Genomic DNA, 24,736 nt, shown 5'->3' on the forward strand with positions numbered 1-24,736 from the left:
AATACCCTGGGACTTGTTATCACTCAGCTGGATGCAGGTAAATATGGCTTGTTACTTTAAACATGAATCCATTGTGCGGCCTCACAGTGTCAACAGTAGCTGGAAAACTTGCTTCTGACCTCCAGTTCTTTAAAGAGTGATGGGGTGGTTAATTTGTCCCTGTCTCTTCAGACAGGTGTCTGAAACACATCAGAAATGCAAATGAAATGTGAGGAAAGGGTAGAAAAGGCAGAACTGCATCACCTTTGGAAGAAGATGCTCTGGTTACTGAAAGACAGTACTCAGAACCAGGTTAATATGACTGGACAATAATGTTTCTGACTCCTACTCATCTAGATACATATAGAGATACAGTGCAGCTAGACTTAAAATGGAGCCTTAAAAGCCATGAAAATCTTGTGGCTATTTGTCTCGTTAATTCGTATTAAACTGCGCAGGAAAACTGGATGATTTGACCTCTTGCCTTGACAGCTGCACCCCCCTGTCCCCTCTGGCCGTGCTGGGGGGCGGGCTGGCAGCCAGGCCGGGCTGATCCCCAGCACTTTGATCCCCAGGTCCCGGCTGCCCGCGCCTGACGGGAGCGGCGGGAAGTGCCGGTGGTCTCCCTCAGGGGCCGCGGGTCTCCGGGCATCGGGGAGCCACTGAAGGGCGGAAAGGCTGAGGGCGCCGGGGCTGCCACAGAGGACAGCGCCTCTGAAGGCACCCTGCGGCTGCTGAAGCGCTCCCGGTCCTGCGGCACTGAGCGGACGGTGAAGCGGATGGACGCGGCGGAGCTGAGGGCGACGGCGGCAGAGCCTGGGTGGGCAGGGAAGAGGCACAGGTTGAGAGGGCTGGCGGGGCTCAGGGTACTGGGGATGCTCAGGCAGCACTGGGGGGACTGATGGGCTAGGAGGCTTTGGAAGGAGCTTGTAGGTGTGGTCAGGCTATGGCGGGGCTGAAGGCACGCCACAACCCAACTCAGTGCTCCCTTTGCTTCCTGCATCTCCATCTGCTCGGCGTTTCCGACGGGCTGCGCTGCTCGGGACCAAACGACCAAGAGGGACCGGGGGTAGGTGGAGCGGCCTCTTTCTGTCTGTATCTTGTCCTACCCCTATATGTACTGGGTTACTATTGTGCCTGTGTATAGTTATGTCTCTCTCTGTCTCCAGTTCTACCTCAGCAAATATGGAGCAGTAGAGCTATACACAGTTCTATGTCTTCAGTTACAGAGGGATGGAGGTGTAGCTAACTGTATAGCTCTGCATGGGTTTGCATTGTGTATAGCCAATTTTGTACAGAAGTCAATGTATTTACACAATGCAGATTGTTATGTGTCTCTGTCTATCAACTGCTATTGTAAACATGCATTGCGTTGTACGGCTCTGTGTATGTATGAATTTCTATGGTAAACCTGCATTGCATTGGACTGTTTCCTTCAAACTCTGTTTAGAGGGGGAGTTTAGAGAGGGACAGGGATGTTTGTCACTCTCCCTCCATATATGTGTCTGTACAGCTGCTGTTTTGTAACCAGACAGTGATGAGATCCTGTGAACTGGTAGTGATTTTTGTCACTTGCCATGGAGTCACCAGAGACATAACTATGTGCAGTAAGCTTGTAACAGAACTCGTTAATTGCATGGAAGAAGCACGGGTACAATGAGCTGTAATACATTTCCTTTTTCAACTCACGTGGGCTTTGGTGCAGCACCATTGGAGCAAGGGGCAACCAGTGAACATTTGGGACTGAAAGAGGTGTTGGTTTGTATTACTGGGAGGAATTAGCAGAGGCCCACCTTAGGATCCAGGAGGGTTTTGGCAAGGACTGCTGATGGGGGCTGAAGGAAAACAGGCAGGCAAGTCCAGCCGATCCCCCAGTCGTGTAAAGCCAGGCCAAGGAACCATAAAAGGGTTTGGGCAGGCAGCAGAGACACAAGTTTGGGGAGAAGGTACTGCAAGGGCCTTCTAAAGAAAGCTCTATTTGCCATTGGGAAAGTGGACAAAGGAGAGAAAACTCCAATGTTTCCAAACTCCAAGAGGGCATCTCCCTTCTTTCAGGACAGCCCAACCCAAATCCATTGGTGCTTTTAGGCCTTTCTTGTGTCCTGCTTTTCAGGTTTGAGTGTGGGCAAATCACCTGTGCATCAAGAGCCACCCTTAATTTTTCAACTAGGCCTCCAGAGCCAGAGGCAACCTCCTCCTGCCCGGGCAAACATCATGAAAGCAGCCAATGTGCTGCCCAGGAAGGTTGGCTACAGGCTCTCTAGCCATCAAGGGCAGAGCACAAACCCATGTGATGGAGGCATCCTGTCACATTCTGAAGAGATAGGACATCCTAATGCACACTGGGACCCTTTGGACAGCCTTGACTCAGGCTTAGGGGCATGCAAAGGAGCAGCACTGTGTGGATCATGGCCAAAAGTGCTGTGGCTTCCCCCCAAGCTGGGGAGGCCTTGTGGACAGGTTGTCTGGTAGTAAGGTGCAGGCCTGGCCACCCTGTGCTGTCCTCTGCAGGTGCTGTTGGCATTGAGTGATGCAGAGAATGGGCTGAGTTGTTGCCTTCTAGCCCCTAAGATCAAGAGCCAAACTAGACTGAGAAGATCAAAAGCAGTTACTGATTCATGACGCTCCTCCAGGGGTGCTTATGGCCAAATGCACATGCAATGCAGGGCTTCAGCACTTGAAGGAGTTTCACAAATTAGTATCATGGACAAGAATCCTCAATTAGAAGTACAGCTAATGAAGTAATTTTTTCTCTTGGTTTGGAGCCCTGCTGAAGCCTCTACCCTCCTTCTAGCTCCCCACTAATTGCATCAAAATACATGGGAAAGTGAAACGGCCTTGGTTCACTGGAGAAACAAGATTCAAAAAGGATTCCAGGAATGTGTTTGTCTAACAGCGTAGAAAAAGTACTGCGCAGTTAGCTAAGAAACTAGAGACTTAGACAAGAATTGTCTACAATTATCTTTTGGCATCAGAGTAACCCCTCAGACAGCAAGCAGAGAGCACAGTGCTGGTGGGTGAGGCTCATGGGTGGGAGGCTCATACTGCAGCCAGACAGAGGGACCTTGAGGGCCTGGAGAAGGAGCAAAATGCCACTTGCCCTTCTCCAGGAGCCAACCACCAGCTGAAGTAAGAGCCTTTAAGCTCAGCTGCCTTTGCCCCATCCCTGGGCCTGGGCATAGCTAGTTTTGCCAAAGCCCAAGCTCTCAGCCCCTTCATGCTGGATGCACCAGTGTGTATGCAAACATCAGCGGGGTGGAGAGGTGGCACACACCAGTGCTCTGTGCCAGGGGATGCCAGGGAGGCCACCTGCAGCTCACTGCCTTCCTCAGCTCTCTGCTGCCAGGCCACCTCCCTGCGCCCACCTCTCTGCATGGCCCCAGAGCAGCCCTGTGCAGCAAAAGAAGTTTTGCACTCTCATCAAATCCTTGGTTATGCAGGGTGTCAGTAATGATCCCTGCCACTCATTCTTGTGTCTTAGAAATATAAAATTTCAACTAGTTTTATCCTAAATGATTTTGTAAGTAGGGAAAACTTGAATAAGAGAGTGAATGGCACTGGAAAACATGGAGATAAACACACTAAGAGTTAGAAGAACTTACAACTTGACATAAAAGGCTAGTGAGAGAAGGGACAGGTGATTTCCAGCCCTCTTCCTTTACAACATACTCCAATTGAGACATAGAAAACTACATGAGTCTGTTTAGAAAAATAATATGCTATTATTAGACCAAGCTGGAAGGAAAGTCAATAAAGAAGGAAACCAAATTGTATTCAATGAGGAAAGCCGATAAAGGGAAACTGAGTCTATTGCAAATTAAAAAAAAAAAAAAAAAAAAAAAAAAAAAAAGCAACAAACAAAAACTGATCTATTTTCAATCATTCATTTTCAAAAAAAAATTTCTATATCCATAAGTCTTTCACTATTATGTGATTACACTTCCAGCTTTTGACAGAGGTACCACTGTCCTAACTAAGTAATTTTTCAAGGGCTTCTGCTGATAGTAGTGAGATTCCTGACACTGAGCATCTGGGTTTTTTTGAGCTACAGTCACCAGTATAGTTAACAGCATAAGAATCATCCAGCCTGAAGTTCTGTTCATGGTAGAACTTGATGCCAGCTTTCGTGACTTCAATCAGTTTCAGGGCCAGTCAGCTGGTAGTGTCTGTTCTGCTTTTAGAAAATACAGACGCAGCAAGCAAATAAAGCAAAATGATGACCAAGTTGTTGACCACAATGCTAAGACTCTCATTTCTCTGACTAAATGCCATGTACCTATTGTTGATTTTCCCATTGCCAAACACTGAAAAGTGATTCTGTGTCAATAATATGGTCATGAAGCAAGAAAAAAAGAACAACTCTTCATTCCAGAGCTCTGCTACTGTCTGTGACTCTACCGAGTCTATACTGGCCAGTGACAGCAACAGCAGCAAAGCAGAAACTGGGGTTTATTTCATTGTTTGCTTCTTTGGGCCTTGGTAAACACTTATGACAGAGAGATTCTGCTGGAGCAAACAGCCTGGAAAAAAAAAAATACAGCTCTGCATGGAACAAAGAATCTGAGCCTGTGCCAGGCATGCATCCTCCAGTGATAGTAACTTTTGCTGCCACAGTGATGTAACTATTTTTGTGAGATGAAGATGCCTTTGATATCAATGGACATCAAGCTGGGTTTGGGAAGGCAAATGATCCAAGAGGATGAAATGTTCTGACCAATATGCCTGGGACTGAGTATGCAGTACATTCCTCAAATGTTACCACGAAGCTGTAATGGTTTCCAGCAAGCTGCACAGCCTTTCAAACTCAAGTCTAACCTTGGAAGATTAATTTTCTGATTTTAAATTTTCCATTGCAACTTGAGGCACACAAAAGTTTGATACCTTTTTTTAAACAAGGTTCAGAACTAGACCTATATACAAAAGTAAGCCTAAGTAGGCAAAGAAATACCCCAAATTATTAATCTGCACAGCTGGAATAAGAAGCATATGCTATGAGATGTGCAAATGTGTGAATGAATTTTAATTATTTAAATGAAGAAAACATTTTTTATTGGAAGAAGTCCATTCTAATTCCACCATTTCACTAAATACAGCAACAGATATTCAAAGGAAATGGCAAATTCAAGGCATTTCCCAAGCTGAGTTTTACTGACTCCTGTATAAGCAAGCTCATCATAGAGTTGCTTAAAAGAGTCAAAGAGTTATTAAACATTTAGTTTATTATTTCTAAAGATATTTCAAGTATCATTAATCTTTCCTGATCAGTAAGATCAGGATGCAATCTTTGCTTCCTGATCTAAAATGAAGCATGCTTTGCTGGCACACACATCTTTGTACTGGATTTGACTAGGACAGAACCAATTTTCTCCAAAGTGGACAATATGGGGCCTTGTTTTGTATTTGTGCCATGCACAAGGTTTGTAATACAGAGGTGCAGAACTTGTTGAGTCATGATCTTTTCTCATACCTTCCCACCAGTGAATAAGCTGGATTAGTGGCAGCTTATTAATGGGGTTACACTAGAGCACCTCAAATTGTGTGTGGCTTTGCCTATTGAACTGTCTTTATCTCAACCTACAAGTATTTAACTCTTCCAATTCCCTCTCCCATTCCATGGAGAGAGGAATGAGCAAACAGATGCGTGGGGCTGAGCTGCTGACTGAGGTTCAACCACAACAATTACCAAAAAGAATTTTCATCACCCTTGAGGCAGAAAGACAAAGCTTCAAAAAATCCCAAATCTCTCAAAATTTATTGAAACACATACTTCTTTTCAAATCTAAGTTCTGATTGCAGTGTTTAGCAAAATATCCATTATCCAATTAAAAAAACCTGCTTCTTTCATCCATCTTCAGATTTTTCTTGTCTTTGTGGAGGTATGTGGTGTCAGATTTTAGAAGTCTAGAATTCAAATCTGATATTAAGAAAGAAGTTCACCTGTCAGGTTCTTCCACAGCTTTGCAGTTCAAATAAATTCCTATTTCTGCTTACAAATTCACTTCCTTGATCCCATTCGTCCACTGTGAGCTCTTGTAAAATTCTCCCCTTGTAATACCTAGAATTTACCATGCTTTCACATCACCTTTCATCATCAATCTGCATTTTTGATGAACATTGTGTTTACATTCATTTTAGTTATGAATAAACTGAAGTAAGGAAAAATGAAATTACTCTAGGAATAGCTAAATAAGAAAGAAATCTCCTAGTTCCTAATCTAATCTACTGGTCTACTTGTTGTACCCAAGATTCCTAGAGAACTGAGGGGTTATGCTGAAGACTACTTGGACAAAGTCTACAGAAGTTCAAAAGGCAAAATAACAAAAATAGGGAGAACAAAACCCATTCTTTCACTATGAAGAGGGTTGTTTTTGTTTTTTTTTTTTTTTTGCTTAACAAACCTTTTAACCACAAAGTACTATGGACTTGGAAGGGCATTTCACTCTAAATATCAATTTTTTCTGTCATGCTTTCTGGAAGGTTTTACTGGCTGCTGTCAGACATCAGGCTTTTTGTTTGAGAGGAGTGTTGCCATTTGTATGCTACTGTCAGTTCTTTTGTGAGGAAATGCATTAATCTGTCCTCAACATCAAAGCAAGTTAGTGCACATCTTCCTGCCCTGCATAGACATGACCACACAACAAACATACACCTGTCCTCTCTTTGGAGAAAGGACATTGTATGCCATTCTATCAAAAAAATGAGGCTGAACTTAATAAAAATATAAGCAGATTTTGGAGAGGCAATGTTAGGACATCCTTAGAAATACTTCCATTTTATATGGCTTAAAGAGTTTGAATCCATAGGACAAGACACATGGGATGTTTTGTGCACACAGCTGATGTTTTGTGCTGGAGACTCCCACCAGGTGTTCCCAGCAAAAGCCCGGCCCTGGCAAATTGATCCCTCCCCCACAGACACACAGGTTCTGTCAGTGTCCCAAGGCCATTTCTGCTGCAGGATGAATGAGATCCAGCCTCAACCCCCGCTGCAATGCCCTAGTGCAGGAATGTTGTTGAGACTGAGCTGAAAGCTTTGCCTTTGTGCCAGGACATCATTCTATTGCATAACTGCAGAGAAAATAAACAGCAAGCTCTAAATGAAAGTCATTGATCGGGTAGGTATGCTTTGTTTTTGCCACGGCCTAGAGAGGATCACTAAGGTGAAAGACTGTATTTTGGGGTTTGGTGTGGCTTTTTGGTCTGGTTTGTCCGGGTTTTGGTTGGCTGGCTTTTTGTGTTGTTTTGGGGTGCTTGTTTTTGGTTAATTTGGTTTGGGTTTTTTCGCTGTGGGATGACTCAATCTAATTTTCTGAGAGCTGCTATTGAAGTGCGAGTAATTTTTTAAACTTTACAGATAAAGCTATTTACAGATACTTTCACTAGGAAAACTGGAAAACAAGGAAGGGAGTTTTGATGTGAGCTGCACGTGGGGTTTCCATCTTTTCCTTCAGACCATTTTTTCTTGTTTTGATTTCTTTCTCTCCCTTTTTCTTCCCTCCTATCAGACCAGAGCAGCAATGGCATCACAAGCGTTAATTGCATCACTTAGGAATAAATGGAAGGGTATTTGTTCCAGGCATTGTGAGTCCATGAGAAAGTTAGTGATGTTTGGTCAGGTTTTCCCCATGAGTATAAAGAAATAATTTTCATTCTATTCTAGTGTAGTCTTCCAACACAGAGCATAGGAATATTTTTCTGAAGAATCTAATAGATTAAATCCATTATTTTATCAGGCTAAATTTCTCACCATCAAAGTGTATTTTGCTTGGCAATAAATAAACTGTCCCTCATTCAAATTTGTTTTGCCCTTGACGGTAACTAGTAAGTGATTTCCTTGAGCTATTTTATCTTATTTTCTCCTCCTGTCCCATTAAGGAACGAGAATCAGAGAGTGGCTGGATGAGCACTTGGCAGGCAGGTTAACAAGGTTAACCCTCCAGAGAGCACTTCAGGAGCCCTGCAATTATTTTTAGATATAAGAATATTGAACAATTGAACATCACACCTTATCAAAAAAGAGAGAAAATAATTCATATCATGCTGTGCTTTGGGGTTTGTTTTGCTTTATGTGTTCAAACTTCAGTGTCTTTCTAAAACTGATGTATGGCTAAGAAACATTCTCCTTCAGGAGAAGGGATATATGTATGCATATATAGATGAACATTTTATATATATATACACAAATAATTCTTTTTGCTCTGACTGCCAGGTGAGCCCAGGACTGGGCCCAGATATGCTGCTGGTTCCAAGGGATGTCTCACAGCTCAAGGCTGCTGAGGAAACAGATGATGGGTGATTTTAGCAAGCACCACAGTCTGAAGTCATGCTTTGTGCTGCCTCCTGCCCTCCAGTTTCTGAGTTTGGAAAGCACCCTTTTGGCACAGTGAGGTGGTGGATAGTCAAGTGTGATTCCCATGAGAATCTGCTGCCTGTAGCCTCTTCTTTGAAAAAGCATTCTTCATATAAAAATTATATCTTTTACTATGAAGGCAGCTTTTATTCCGAAACCACCATCTCTGGTTCTGAAAAGAATTTCCTCCTTGGAATTCACTGTCACCTACCAGTGAAACCCACAGGTTATGCAGCTTGGTTTTAAAGCCTGGACGAAAATAATCACAAGAGCGCTCTGAATGTATTTAAAGCTAGCACATCCCTTCACTAATTGAGTGTCCATAGAATAAAATCTGTGCTTTTTTTGCTTATGCATTGCTTCAGAAGCTGCCTCTGAAATTGCTTGTTACAGATGATTCTCATATGGTATTTTAAAAAGCTTCAGGAAAACCTAAACAAAATACTCCTTCTCTTTAATATTTTCTAAGTCTCATTCTAGTCAGTGATAGAGAAATATTTTCAGGTTGTGTTTTGTCCAGTATTTAGGCCTCAGAGTGAATATTTTTTATTTAATATTATTAATATTTTGATAACAGACCTTAATTCTGAACAAAAAGCTCTAAAGTAAGAATGGCATGCAAGTACAAAATCAAACAGCATCTCATCTTAATTGTGCTGGCTTGAAAGCAAAACCAGCAAGAGACTCAAAGTCAGAAAAACAATTTAATAGGAGAGAGAAAAAAAAAAACAAAAAACCAACAAAGTAAAATAAAATAAAACCAAATAAATAGTACAAAAGAGTCAGAATACAACCTGACACCGTGGTGGTAGCAGTCCAGATGAACTGGTCTTGTTGAAGCAGTGTTCCCACAGAAAGGTCTGGTAGCTCTTGTCCTCTGGAAATCCAGTGGGTAAGGCTGCCTGTGCTGTCCTAAATCCCAGATTATATCCAGGTGGGAATGCCTGGCTCCTCCGCCTGGGTGCAGCATCTCACAATGGTCTGATATCATTTTATCAGTCTTGTAATGGGTCCTTGATTGCCCATTAAACAGAGATAGCTCCCAGAGGGAGTTACCTATGAGTCGTGCAGCAGGACATTGATGGGCCATTAACGGGCCATTAACAGAAGATAGTCGGGAGGGAGGGGGCAAGGGAAACAGTGCCCCACCTAGTTTCAACATCTCATGGAGATGGTGATAGAATACATACTTTGGGCACATCTTACATTGTAACCTAGGACATTAGTAAGTGGATGGCTGCATTTACTCAAGTAGTTTCTGATTCCATAGTCTTAATGCACCCACAGCCCAAAGAGTATAAATATAAATACTTTCTTTCTATCTATGCAAATGATAAAACTCAGCCATGAGCTCTGTTCTGCCTATCTGCAGTTCTTTTGATTTCCATACTGTTTCCCTCCCCATTCAGACAATCTTACAGGTAGGTACAAACAGTGTTATATGCATTTGGAGGTTAAGACAACAGAAAGAAGGTATTCTTTATTTATGCAAAAATTATATTCTTTCTTTTCAAGTGATCTGTAGGGGTCTGTCTGCAACTCTTAGCAGAAAACAAGTAATTATGCTCAGGACAGGTATTGCTTAATCTTCTCTTTAGGCCATAGTAAATTCTCATACATCAATAGATGGAAAAGACAGATTTTAGATTCCAAAAGGGGCCAAAAGGTGAGAAATGTCTTGCAAACTTTCAGTGAATTCAAGCTTTTGCTGGAAGTGATAGTCATTTCAAGAATGCCCATCTCCGATTTTTTATTTTTATTTTTATTTTATTTATTTATTTATTTATTTATTTTTAAATAAGGGTAGGATCCACTTCTTCTCGGGTGATCCAGAAAGCTCTAGTAGCACTAAATTTTAATGTGCATTATCACAGCAAATTCACTGTGTACCTGACTGTGGAAGGATAATGAATCCATAATTGTTGCTCTTTTTTTACATGGCTACTGTCCAGTCACCTTAGCTGTTCCTCAAGACAGAGTCAATGTCACTAAAAGTGTATTTACAATAACATCTTGTGGCAGCCTCTGGAGAAATTTATGCTGGACAAAGCTGGAAGAGAACTAGAAAAATAGAAACAATAAACAAATACACATTCTGATTCATTGGTTAATGATTTCCTCCCCAGAAACCATCACTCTTCAATGCCTTTTGGAGAAAGAATGATGCCTTTTGGCAGTATTCTTGGGGGCTTAATGGCACTGAAGGGTGTTAATTGTGTTGTGTGCCTTTAGCAAACTGAGATGCCAACATATTAAATGACAAGAAAAGAGTTTCTTCTGAACAAAATCTTGCCCATTCTTAGATGGACACCCAAAGAAGATACCCCAATATAAGTTATTTAATAAATACCATTATTTTTTGTTTTTATGGGTTTTTGTTGTTGTTGTTGTTGTTGTTGTTTTTGGGGGGGGTTGTGCTTTTTGTTTGTTTGTTGTTTTTTGTTTGTTTTTTTGGTTTTTTGGTTTTTTACTAGTATGATGGAATAAAATTAAACTCTAGGTAAAATTGTGCAAGTAAGTTAGAACTCTAACTAGTTTAAAAATTAAGCCATATTAATCACAAAAAGAATTCAGGAAGTCTGGATATGAAACATGAAATAGAAATTAAAAATGTGCTTTACTGCCAGTAGAAAACTATAGGTTTTGAAGGATTTGGCATCTGAAAGTCTGTATTCACTCAGGTATTGATGCATGAGACACACACAAGTGGGACAGTGGCTTTTCAGTCCTCAGAGAACAGAATCACATCTGTTTGTGTGAACATAAACCTTCTGTGATATATATCCTAAAGTTAATTCATGTTAAGCAATAAAATATGTAATTCATTCGCGGCAGAATGTAATAATGTATCATATAGCATTAATCTACTTTAAATTGGGTTTAAGATCAATAAACTAAAAGGTGTGTACAGGGTTAACTGAGATGAAAGCTGCACGGTGGGGCACGGGGAATCTCTGCCGGGAATCGTTGCAAAGACAGCATAAAGGAACGGAAAACGGAGATATGGGCCCTGACGATCTCCTGATTGTATCAGATCACTATCTTATCTGTTCCGGCCCGATGTTACCATTTCCAAAACTTCTCCGGATGCAGCAATCAAGACATTGTTTGGCTATTCAACGGACCCCGGACACGGACATGAATATCTAATGAAGCTACCATGAGGCACGAGTCTCACGGTCTCAGTCAGCCCTCAGCGAGAGACTGTATAAAAATCCGCAGTATGGGGACCCAATTTGTGAACGGAGGGGGTAACAGGCTGGCAGAGCCGGTTACCGTGTTCACCCAATGCCAAAGTCCCAGGATTCGACGCTGTCCCTTTTAATTGTGGCTACCGGAGACTGTGTTTGAGTCTCAAAATAAAATTCTAAATTTTGTTTCACTGAATTTGGCTTATCGAGTTTATTACACCTTCCAATAGAAAAATCTAGAAATCTAGACAACAGGAGAAAGATACGTGGTAAAAACTCAAAGGGATGAAAATCTTATGACATCTGACAGAAGAGTGGTACCTTAATCAAAAAGCAAACAAATCAATAATTGAAGGACTGCCTTTAGAGTCCAGAGGTGACAGTAAATTTTGAAGAGATACAAGGAACTCTGATAGAGTTACAGAGACCAATCAGGGCTTTAGAAAGTTGAATCAAAAAATCTAGATGTCTTTAAAAAAATGTATAATTTAGATATACGTAATAGATGTATATCTAAAAATATCATTTAGAGACATGGTTTAATGGCAGGCTTGGGAGTGCTGGGTTAATAGTTGGACTGGATGACCTTAAGGGTCTTTTCCATCCTAAATTATCTATGATTCTATGGTTCAATAAAGAAAATGTATTTACAGGCTTAATTTGAGAGGATAGATTCCATGTAGTGATTCTACCAAATGATGGTAGACATCACTTTTGAGAGGATGGCAGGATTACAGGGGCAGGCAAGGAAGGGAAAATGTCTGAGACCCAGTCCTTTCTGCTTTACCTGCTTCTGGGTCAAACTACCCCCAGAGACTGTCCATGAGCCATGGTTATCAGAGCTGAACTACTCTTTCTTAGCTTTTGAGGACCTCACATTCAGCTTTTACAGCTTTGCTGCATGCAGAATAGTTGCACGTTGATAAAAAAATTAGGCACTAATGCACTTAAAAATCCACTGACATCAGCTACACAGATATGTGAGTACCTGTCTTTATAGACTGGAATAACTGAGAGTTGGAAACTCTTTAGCAAATATCACCCTATGAGGCTCTCTACCCTAACAATGGAAGGCAGAAGGGCAGATTTCACTTTTTCTTTTTCTCTACTTTCTTTAGAGCACTGTGCATGTCTGTTACTGTGCATGTCTATCAGTGTGCCTGAACTTCTGTAGTTATGGCAATTGTCTGAAAATTGAAAATACGAAAGTACTACTCTCCCCCAACTGTGCACTAGTACCTGTTATTAGCAAAGACCATAATCTTCTGAATCCCTCAGATAGGGATTTAAAAACCTCGCAGTTTGCTAAAGAGCTTATCAGAGGTAATTAAAGCCTGGCGGAGCATACTTGCTTTTAACAGACGCAGAACGACTTGCTCCATTTTTATGAAATAGAGATGCTGCCTCAGCACAAATCTCCACCTGATCAATGGCTTCTAAGACAAATCTATTAAACAACTCTTCTCGGAATGGTGGAGGCAGCATCTCTTGAAATGTTAGACTAGTGCAATTTCTTGTTAATTTTTTAAAAGATACTTTGTGAATATGCAGAGAAGAGATGAAAGAGAGGAAGTATAGCTGTTCCTAATTAAAAGGAAAATTGACCAAGGGGAACTGTCAGGCAGAAACTAATAAGCATCCTTGCTTTTTAAAAGATCATTTTGCAGTATTTCAATTGCAGAGATAATTTTGCAGTGTGGGAAAAGGAGGATATTAATGAGGCTTATAACACATTCATGTTTGCAGTAGTTATTTTCCTTTTTAACATACTTTTAACCCTTCTCTGAAAACCAAGCAGAATGCAGCTTACCTCTGAGATTTTGGTGCCTGCTGCTGTTTATCATGCCTTCTCAATGTCTTGTCTAACTCATTACAGATTCAGCTGCCAATAGTACCTGGAAAACTGGACAGCTTCAGCCCTGGGTTTATTCATACCAGAATCTCCTTGTGCAACGGTGCTCTGGTGCATCCAGCACAATCAAGTCTCATCTCTTTTGGTGTTGCCACACTTGTGTAGTCCCTGCAGTATTTCTCATAATGTCACGGTTTATCCCCAGACAGAGAGTTAGTTGCCAGAAATCATTGCAGCACTGCAGTTATCTCAGGCTGCTTTACCACACTGAAGCTTTGCCTGTACTTTTAGCACTGCGTAAAAGGAAGACGGACAACGTTTTCACCTAATGTTAGCCTGAAATGTGTCTTCCAGGGAGAACAGAGGAGAGCTTAGATAGTGATGGTAAGTGGTGAACACCACAACAGTCACATCCAAAATTTCCAGGTTTTTCATTTGTGTGCCAGTAGGATTTTTTTTTTTTTTTTTAATGTGACTACACTAAGGTAACGAAGTCATAAACCATCTGTATTTAATTAATTCAGCAATAAATAAACACACAAGACTTGGAAGATCTAAGTGGTATAATTGCTCAGCTCCTGTGAAGGGTGAGTAATTAATTTTGCTATAATAATTATCAAACTACAGTGACCAGAGAGATTGTTTTTTCTCCTTTGAATTGCCTCCTTCCCTCTAAGTCTGTATTTCTATGAAGGTCTTTTATTGTTTAATGTATCTGTCTTCATCTGGTGTCAAGATAACATCAGGCAGATGCAAGCACTCTCATTTTATCTTTGTATTATTTTCCTTTTGTTTGCCTCAGGAAAGATGTTTTAATTGCTAAGGATAAGGACACATCCACAGATCTAGAAGCTGAAGGGGAATGAAAACAATGTCAATATTTGCATGACTGAGAAGACTATCTGTCTGTTCATATAGTTCTATAATTCCTTATCATTTATGGCTGGAAAAATCTGACAAAAGTAAATGAAGAAGGTGCCAGGGGAGAGGGGGTGGGTTGTAAAGGACTACACAACCTCTGTATTTAGGAGATTCAGAACTAATGGCAGGGAAGGTGTAAACCGAGTGCCAAACATTAATCTTATCGCTGCTGCCTTCACCTCTCATTTCTGAGGACAGGAGAGGTCTGCGTCACACTGCTGAATGCAGTGGACACTCCAATGATGTCTGGTCCGTCAGCCCCTGTTTTGGATGGCAAAGGCCAGACTCAAAAACTGAGAAAAAAAGAAAACAGATTTTAGCAAGGGATAGATAAATCAGCATACACTCTGTAGGTCTCAGTACATCAGTCAACCAAAGGTCCTCTTCAGATGTCCCTGTCATGACTGAGGCTTGCTCAGCACTTGGAGAGCACTACACCAAGCAGAATCTGGGAAAGTGATAGAAAAAACATGCCTTTGACTGGCAAGGACTTCCTTTCCAGAAGACTGGGAGCACAACATGGGTCCAAAAGGGTGGCTTGAATTGAGCACAGAATCTCATAAAACCATAGTTTTTGTAAGGCACCTCTTGAGGTCATTGAGTCCAAAATTCTGTGCAGATATTGACTGGCTAAACCAGGTTACCCAGGATCACATCCCGTCATGGCTTGAATGCCTCCAAGAATGGAGGCTCTACAAACTCTCTGTCATTGCTCTAGTGTTTAACCACCTTCCCTAATAAAACAGATTTCTCTCTCTGTTTCAGTGGATTTTCTTGTACTTTTTTTTGTGCTTGTTGGCTCTTACCTTTCACCACAGAGTCTGATGGAAGCTTCTTTACTCTCTCCCATCAGGTATTTATACACATGGGAAACATTCCCCCTTAGTCTTCTTTTCCCCAGATTACTGTGGAATCAACCAAGGAGAGACCAGACACCACCAGCAATGCTCAGAAATTCCTCAGAGCAATTTAGAAAGTAGCACTTTTGAAAGGATCTGAAACTGTATCTACATGCTTAAGTTTCCTTATACTTTAAGATCTTTTTGTGAATAATGTGTATTATCTAAATCCCAGAATAGAACTGTGCCTAATTTCAGTGACATAAAAAGGATTTAAATAAATATTTTTGTATTTTCTTCTCACCTTGCCTGCCTTTCTTCACTGTGTGATGATGAAGTAAGAGACAAAGCACACACTGAGCACAGGTCATCAGGTCTAACAGATTTCAGTTTAGTTTAAAGATATGTCAAAATGCAGTGCAACATAGTTAAACTGTATAGGTTCATCCTCAGTATTTCCTTAGAAAATGTGTAATTTTGACTTATTATCATCATTTGGCTTCTGAATACCAAATAACAAAGGAGATGTACTTGAACAAATACAGAAAAAAATTATTAATATGGTAATCAGCTTGTCTCAAATGGGAAAATATCTCATTTGCATTCAGATTCCGTTTCTGCTGCCTCTTCCTTTGTTTCCAAATTGACAAATGCTCTTTCCCTCCTCCACAGCCCTTTCAGAATCTCATTGAAAGGTGCAGAAATGAGGCTTGAATGGCCCCATGACCTTCTTTCCTTTGGGGGTCACACACAGAACACAATTCAATCTGGCCCACTGGCATGTTTTATCAAGGGGAATTTTTTTTTCATCAGGGCAGGGTAGAATACTACAGAGTGACCCAAACCCCTGGTGGTAGCACATAGCAATACACATGCCATTACTCACAGCAATATATTCTGATAGCACACAGATTGCCATATAATGCAATTTTCCCTCAATGAAAGGCTCTATAAATGGCTCTATCACAGGCATGAGTCGCACATATCACATTTTGAGAATTGGGATTTCTCATTGATTTACCATTCTTATTTGCTGCACAGTCTTTTTTATTAGCAGGAGACTGGTTTGTTTGTTTCCAGCTTAGTTTACTTCTATTTTAATGTGAAAGTACAGGGAAGAGCAGCATGGTATTTAAGTGCAACTCTGAGAAATACTTTTAGCTTATAGCAGTCATGGAATTTACAACTGAGATGCAATGGATTTCATAGTAAGCAAGAAATTGACAAGAGCCAGCATTACTATTAAACATAAGGATCCCTTCAATATCTGTCACTGGAACAGAAATCTAAACAAAAATGGAACTGTTCCAGAAATTGTTTTCATAAGTCTGACAAATCTTCATCCCACTTTTCATTTGGGAAACCTCTTGGAATTTTCCGTGGCAGACATGCATCAATATTAAGGCTTGAAATAGCATTTTGTGCATTTATGCCTTAAATATTTCAGCAATTCCATTATGGGCTCCTTCAGAGAAATAAACTGACAGCTGGTCCCTTTTATGTAAATGAAAATCTAACGTGACAAAATGTCATAGCCAGTTATTGCTACTCAGAGTGAAAACCACCCCCCCTAGACAACATGATTATTGACTTGACTCAATATCATATAAGGACCTTACTTCTAGAATCTTGTGCCTTTTCTTCTCTGACAGGAAAACCTGTGTCCTTTGCTTGTGTGTTTGTGAACAAGAGCAATGAACATTTACTGGTACCTGCACTACTCTGACAGTGTGTGCCAGCTATGAAAACTACTTTAATGTTTTTGGACCAAGCTACTTAAAATTATAACAGCATTCCCCAAGTCTTAGAATAATTAGCCATCCGTTTAGAGACCTGCAATAAATGGTGAAAAGCCATTAATCATGCTATGTCAGCAATTTGCTGATATACACAGCCCAAGTTCAACTTAGCATGTAATATCCGTTTGTCTGTCTCAGTCAGCCCTGAGACTTCACTTCACTTGCCCAAATGTAACTGTATCTTGTTCAGATTTCTTTTGGAAATGAGACTCTTGGATAGGGGAAAATGGGCATTTCATCAGTTCCAGCAAGGAAGCTGTTTGCATGCTCCACATGCGACACATTTTATGCCACAACCAGTTATTTTTCACACTCGCTACATCCTGAAGTGAGAGATGACTGTGTTTGGCACAGGACATCTGTAGAGCTCTGCCAGGGTAAGAGACAGCCACTGAGACAAAATGAGATGAAAGTGTCTTGAGAGTGAGCATGTGTGTATGTGTATGTGTGTGTGTACATGCATATGAGTGTGGCTGTTGGGAGGTTTGGCATGGCTGCACCACTGATGACACAGAGCTATGGACTCCAGATTATTCCAGGCCACTTAACAAGCATATCAGTTTCCAGTTATTATCTTGGATTGCAAAAGTTAGGCCATAGATACTAGTGAGGACCACACACAAAGCCACCCCTGTATTAGCTCTTTATAGGTTGTTGTGAACAGTTTTAAGGTCACTTAAAGAATTACCAGTGAAAGTATTTGCCAAAGCAGATTTATTATTGAAGTGAAAGCATGACAAAGCACGTTAGCAAGGTTCACTCTTCTGTTTACTAGATGGTTAAAGCAGAGAGAAAAAGCAAACAAAAATCCCCCCAAACCAATCTAAAACTACCTACATGAAGGTTAGCAAGAGGCAGGGTAGGGTTGGTGAGAGGGGGGGTGGGAGGACAGGGGAGGGAGTGTGGAAGGGAGTGGGAGAGAAGAAGATAGAAAGGGGTAAGGATGGAAAGATATATGCAAGACCCTTGTGTTGGGTCACAAGGTTCAGAGTATGTTCCCCATGTTAAATTGTGCCCAGACTGGGACTACAGTTTATGCCAAACACCCAGCAGTACTTAACGTAAAGCCACTTAAACTCAAGCCTAATAGCACTTAAACGTAAAACACTTTTGTTTCTGCACACCCAGGGACGACAGATGTCGGGGGCTTACCTCAACATTGAGGTGGTTTTAGGGTCTTTGCTTCCTTGCACAGCTCCGAGCCGAGCTGAAGGAAGAGACAGAGTTCTTAGGTTTAGATTTTTCAATGTTGCGTACTTCGTTTATTGTTTCTTATCTTACAATTTTCTCAGAGTCCGACAAGATGTTTGCAGCTGCATGGATTCCTCACGTCTCCCCTTGAGCTGGGCTGTCCTTATCTTTTATACTAATTACTACGTATTTTTTGTTTACTATTTTTTACTAATGTCTATCAATATTACTAAAAAGGTCATCTTTACTTTGATCCAATTCTCACTAACTACTTTGTGCCACATCAATGCAGCAATGGAGTGAGGGAAGGAGAAGGAGAAGAAGAAGGAGACAATGCCTTAGATTTTCTATTTTGTCCCCATTCACTTCAATTCTAGGAACTTAAAACTATTATTTTCTCATTCTGTGATAAGCTAAACTACTATTTCTCACATTCTTGTGGCCTGTAAACTTACTCTCAGTGTAGGAAGTTTTTCCCATGGACAGAAATCAAAGCCAGTGTCTCTCTGAGCTCTGGGCTGGGGTCCCAGACCCCCCTGCCCAGGTCCCTGACCCTCCAGGGCAACTAAAGGAATGCCTTGGACTCCAACACACTTTAAGTACTTAAACTTAACAGAACTTAACCTTACCATCACTTAAACTTGACAGAACTTAAAATTAACATCACTTACCTTCAGTTGAACGTAGCAACACTTAAAATTAACAAAAATTAAATTTAACAGAATTTAACCTTAACAGAATTTAACCTTAACAGAACTTAAATTTAACAGAACCTAACCTTAACAAAACCTAACCTTAACAGAACTTAAAATCAACAGAACTTACATGTAACATCACTTAAATTTAACTCTTAACAGAACCTAAATTTAACAAAACCGAACCTAACCGAATTTAACATATGTTAAAATCTAAAGAACTTAGACCTACTATCACCTAAATTTAACAACACTTAAAACTTAACAGAACTTAACTTTACTTAAACTTAACAGAAATTAAACTTAACAGTACTTAACAGAACCTAAACTTAACAGCACTTAACAGTACGTAACACTTAATGGAACTTAATAGATAATTTAACTTAAACTCTTAGCAATATACTAATATAGGATTTACTATAACTTACTTACAGGCCTAACTCTAAAATACTTAAACTAGAACAACTTTCCTTATGTATTTGCTCCAGCATTTTCACACTTGCATGCACACAAACATAAAGAATCTGTTCAGGCTATACCTGTGAAAAAATTCCTTTGAGTTCAGTGATCACTTTGGATGCCTTTGCATATTTTTAGTGGGCTAAGGGCTGAACCTTGAGGAGTGGGGCTATGACCTTAGAAATCGTCACTGTTGTTTGGAGATTGTCCTCCAAATTTGGCAAGCTTGAGTGTTCTCTGACTCTGAGAGTCCTCACTCAGAGCGAGCTGCTGATCACAACCCCCTGCAGTCCAGCCCCTGAGGAGAGCTCAAATCATCTCACTTTGGACCACTGTTTATAATGTCACAAGAGAGTGGGCTTTAGTCATAGTAATTTTCCATCCTGACCTCAATTCAAGTCACTAACTCTCTTCAAAACCTCAATAATAAAAATGCTGTCCCACTCGGGGTTTTTTTTCAGGCAAGAAAAATAAGTTTCCAAGGCTGTTCTGTAGCACCATGCTACTGCGTGTTCCTGAGAGCGACCAGCCACTCTGGGGCCCAGTGCACTTTGCGAATAAGGGCTGATGATAAAGACAAGGAGACAGGGTTCCATTTGGAAATCCGAGTGCTGTTTATTATTATTTATCATGGATAAAGCCTCGAATGTAGACCGGGGACAAGAGCCAAAAATGGGCCAAGGATGCAGGGTTATATACCAGATAAAAGGGGTGTTTCTGAGGCTCAAGGTCCAATAGGGATAAGGAAACATGATGCAGAGGGATGGCTACAAGCTGGAGGGACTAATGGGATCACTGGGGTGGAACACAGTGGCAAAATTAACCCAATGGGGTCTAAGGGAAGGAAGAACATTCTGGCAGGTGTGCATATATGGTAACATGGTGACAAACTTAACAAATCAATAGAACAACAAGACCTAAGAAATATTAATGTATCTGCAAAGGCCTGTGGGATGAAAATTTTCCTCACCATGATCTAAAAGAGTGTTTTCCTTATACTGTTTGTTAAAAAACTGAAGCTCATTAGGCGGCAGCAGTAGTTCCTGGGAAGTGACAGACTGGTAGTCTGGTCACCTCTTTCTTCTGTGTCTATAAACAAAGATCTATCATGCTCAAATTTTAAACTGATGGAAATTCTTGATAAGGTTACCTAAATAATGGGTTTTTAAACGTTGTTTTGAACATAATAAAACAATGTTATAAGTAAGGAGATCTGTGCCACAGCAGTACATGTCTAGCTAGTACACACAATCGTATAGAACTATATTCTACAATAAGAGTAATGTAACATAAATAATAAAAATTTAAGTGCAATATCGTGTCTAGAATTCCTGTTGCACTTGATAACCACCTAAACCAAATGCTTCACTAGTGATGCTCTCCATTTTTCATCACTCTTTCCAAGATAATTTCTGTGCTGTGTATAATTTCTCTACCATGTATCTGTGGCTAGAGTCTCTCTCGGAGCCCTGGCTAGATTGAGAGACAAACCATAGTTGAAGGACTTTTCCTCAGGGCCCCAAAAACCCAGGAGCAGCTGTTGTAGAAATTCGCTGCTGTAGACTCCAGGACGGTGTGGATGAATGTAGATGAGAGATCTCTGAAGCTGGGTTTTAGAAGATGACGTTTATTGTAAGGGATATGAGGCCTTGCTCTGAGCTGCCAGGCTGCAGCTCGTGACAAGGCCCAGGAAGGTGGGGGAAGGGACAGGTAGGGAGAGGAAATTCCAAGAGAGGAAAGTCCTCAAGAAAGGGTGCCAGGCAAAGAGGGCGTCCAGCCCCCTCGGGACCCCTTATCAGGGGGCTTCAAGGTGGGCTGGGACAGGACTTGTGCCAATGGGGCTACAGATACCTGATACTTCAGGGGAGGGTAACAGGTGTGGGATGAACCATACATTGAGGGGTGAGACAGAACATTCCATTTGACCTCTGGGTCTGGCTGCAGGTGACCTTCAGCTGTTCACATAACTGTTTTCCCAGACATCCAGTAGCTTGGACATCTCAAACATCAAGACTTACTTTCAATTCTCTCACTTACAGGTTTCACATTCTCAGAGTCTAAGCAATCATATTTATAGGGCTTTCTGGCTTCATCCTCCCCAACATCTCCCCTGTTCTTATTAACAAGTAAAACGCTAGACACTGTCTTATTCATTACCTTTTGCACACACTGAAGTATGCAGGGAACCGCTACTAAAACTACAATTACTACTATTAGAATAATCAAGCCTATTTTAGAAAGTTCCTTTAGCCAAGGTGCAAAGATCAAACCATTAAACAAATTGTCTAGCCAAGATGGGCCACCTATTGTAATTTGGCTAGCTAAATCTCTAAAATCTTGCAATTGTTTATGAATAGAAACAGAATGATTGGATAAATTCATGCAGCATAAACTTTCAAAATCTTTTGGAAAATGTACTCCAACTAAACAGGTTTGTCAGGGCTTGTGTCAGATAGACAGATGGTATCAGAACCTGCAGACTTGACTAAAGCAACCCAGACACTCGTCTTTGGTTGACTTAGGTAAAGCTTCACTACAAAAACTAAAACAAAAGAACAAAAGTAACATGCACGCGTGCAAATGATAAAACTCCAATCTTTTCTTGGGCTGTCCTTGGCAGATCATCTTCTCCTGATGATTCTGCGCAGCTCAGGTCTGGGTGCTTGCTTCTTGGTTTGCAGAAGTACTGGCTGATGTGGGTGTGTCAGTGGGCTTAGATGTATGGTACAGCTTCACGTTCTTTGCTCGGAACCACTTGAGTCCTCTTGTGCAGGCACATGCAAACCTTTTCCCTCATGTTATAGGATTATATGGTCCTTCTAACTGTCTTGATTCTAAATTTTTAATTGAAACTGGGGGGTGTTCTTTCAGTTCTACCTTTTTATTGTTCAAGAAATGTCTGTAAATGTGGGGATCAGGCTCATTTGCAGAGCTGTTCAGAAAATTATACACATACTGAGCTTTCTTCAACCTCTTTTGAGGTATAGCTTGGGCTTTCCCCCTTTTCTCTTGACTTAAAATGTGTTTTAGGGTTTGGTGTGTTCTTTCTTGGGTATTTTTCAGCAGTTGTTTAAAATATAAAGAGCAGATGCCACTGTCCTTTATCACTTTTAGCAATTCTTTCACGTCCTGAGATGGGATAGCTGTCCCTGTTCTGGGACCACCGGCTTGCTGGCTGAATATCACAGGCATGGCTAGAGGATTTAGATTTTCTTCTTTGCAAATTTCCTGTCTGGCTTCATGCCAGTCTGTCAGTCGAAGGTCATAAAAGCATTCCTGGGAATCTTCCAAATTCGGGATTGGTGGTGATGGATCTTCAGGTCTAAGAGGGTTGGCAGTTGCAAGGGCAAAACCGTTCTCTGTCTGTCCTGCAGGGGTGAATGGGACCGAGGGCACCATGGGAGGGGCCGCAGGGTCCGGTGGAGGGGTTGGGGCTGAGGGAACGGGTGCCACGACCACAAGGGCAGGGGATGGGGCCGCGGCGCTCGGCGGGGCTGCGGAAGCCAAAACCACGTGGCACGGGGCGGGGGAGAGGTGGGCAGTTTCCCCTGCAGACCCGCGGCCGCGCGGAGGAGATGTCCGGGAACAGCATGGCTAGGTGCAGCGGCTGCAGCAGTGTTTTTTGCAGCGAAGAGCTCAACAAGAGCCCTACACGCTGGAAAAAGCTCAGCAACAGCGAAATTCTTGCATGAAATATCATTAAAGAGTCTATTTCCAACTGAGTCCCAAAAGTCTCTGGTAAAGACAGCTGAACGGTCAGCATTGGGAAAGTTAACTAGAGTCCATTCTAAAAGGTCTTTTAGCTCTTGCTTATGTGAAGTACTGTTATTGCAGCGTAAAGGATGCTTAATTTGCTTATAGAGATCTCAATCAAGGGTAGAGCGGGATAGACCCATTTTATTTTACACCTGTGTAGCTCACCTCAATGTCGCAGAAGCAGGTCCTCACTTGAGATCCAACATGGGGGTTGGCCAGACACTCCAGTCAGCTCTCAGGACACTGCACGGGGTCCCCCTCAGAGCCCCAGCTTCAGGTGTTACTCAGGAACGGCTTTTTCCATGCTTGGGGTCTCCAGCCTCCACTCAGAGCTTCAGTGTGGGCAGTGCAAAGCAGTGCCCACGTGTGCTTAATGCACGTGGAAATTACCATGGCAAAAGTCCCTCCGTGAGTTCCTGTGGCTGCCGCGCAGCAGCAGCCGTCTGTGCTCGAGGCATCGATTCCAGGCAAAAACCTCCTCAGAGCTCCGAGTGTTCGCTACTTAGTAACGATCCTCGTGCTCAAGGTTTTGCCCTCAGCAACTTTAAAGAGCTCCAGCCTCACGCTGCCCAGCAATGATATGCTGTGCTCAGGACACGGATTAGAGTACAACCGGTAATTTAGTTACTGTCCATGGGGAAGTCTCTCACAGCTTGAAAGGCTGGGTCCGCGTGCCCCAAGTTGGGCACCAATTTGTAGAAATAACTTCTCTGCTGTGGACTCCAGGACGGTGTGGATGAATGTAGACGAGAGATCTCTGAAGTTGGGTTTTAGAAGATGACGTTTATTGTAAGGGATATGAGGCCTTCCTTTGAGCTGCCAGGCTGCAGCTCGTGACAAGGCCTAGGGAGGTGGGGGGAGGGACAGGTAGGGAGTGGGGGAGAGGAAATTCCAAGAGAGGAAAGTCCTTGGAGAAGGGTGCCAGGCAAAGAGGGCATCCAGCCCCCTCGGGACCCCTTATCAGGGGGCTTCAAGGTGGGCTGGGACAGGACTTGTGCCAATGGGGCTACAGGTACCTGATACTTCAGGGAAGGGTTACAGGTGTGGGATGAACCATACATTGAGGGGTGAGACAGGACATTCCATTTGACCTCTGGGTCTGGCTGCAGGTGACCTTCAGCTGTTCACATAACTGTTTTCCCAGACATCCAGTAGCTCTCAAACATCAAGACTTGCTTTCAATTCTATCTCATTTACAGGTTTCACATTCTCAGAGTCTAAGCAGTCATATTTATAGGGCTTTCTGGCTTCATCCTCCCCAGCAAACTGAACCTTTTTCTTTAGAGAGAGATCAGGTTCCTGTTGATGGCAAAGGAAAGTCTGCACTTGATCCAGGGGGAAATCAGGGCTTTATTCAGTTTTACTTCTGTGGCCCTGCCCTCTCCTGGGTCAGGAGCCTCTTCCCTGTCCCAGAAGAGAGGGAGTTTTCCACCTGCTCCTCTGGCTTATATCCAGGGAAGGGGCTAAAGGTGGGGACAAGCCACTACCCAATCAGACTAAATACTGATGCTTAGAGGCTGCTTGACCCACACAAAAGAAGTCACTGAGGGGAAGATCACTTAAGTTTGGGGGAGGGAAAGGCACAGTACTCCAGGGGCTGGGTGTGCTTTTCTCCTGCTCTCGGCATTGGAGAGGAAGGTCGGGCAGCTGCTTGCTGCATGAAGAGTCCACTGTTAACAGAGGATCCGGTCCTGGGAATTCTACC

At 42.0% G+C, this 24,736-nt stretch overlaps 1 long non-coding RNA gene across 1 annotated transcript in view; it reads left to right on the forward strand.

Annotated features, from left to right (window-relative positions):
* Positions 1-924: 924 nt before the first annotated feature.
* LOC131378768 (uncharacterized) overlaps positions 925-24,736 on the forward strand; it is a 70,277-nt gene continuing 46,465 nt past the window's right edge. The window contains exon 1 of the long non-coding RNA XR_009208615.1: positions 925-1,048. This is a non-coding gene — a long non-coding RNA (uncharacterized LOC131378768). The remainder of the gene's footprint in view (positions 1,049-24,736) is intronic.

This window comes from Hirundo rustica, chromosome Z, assembly GCF_015227805.2.
Source record: "Hirundo rustica isolate bHirRus1 chromosome Z, bHirRus1.pri.v3, whole genome shotgun sequence".
NCBI lineage: Eukaryota > Metazoa > Chordata > Aves > Passeriformes > Hirundinidae > Hirundo > Hirundo rustica.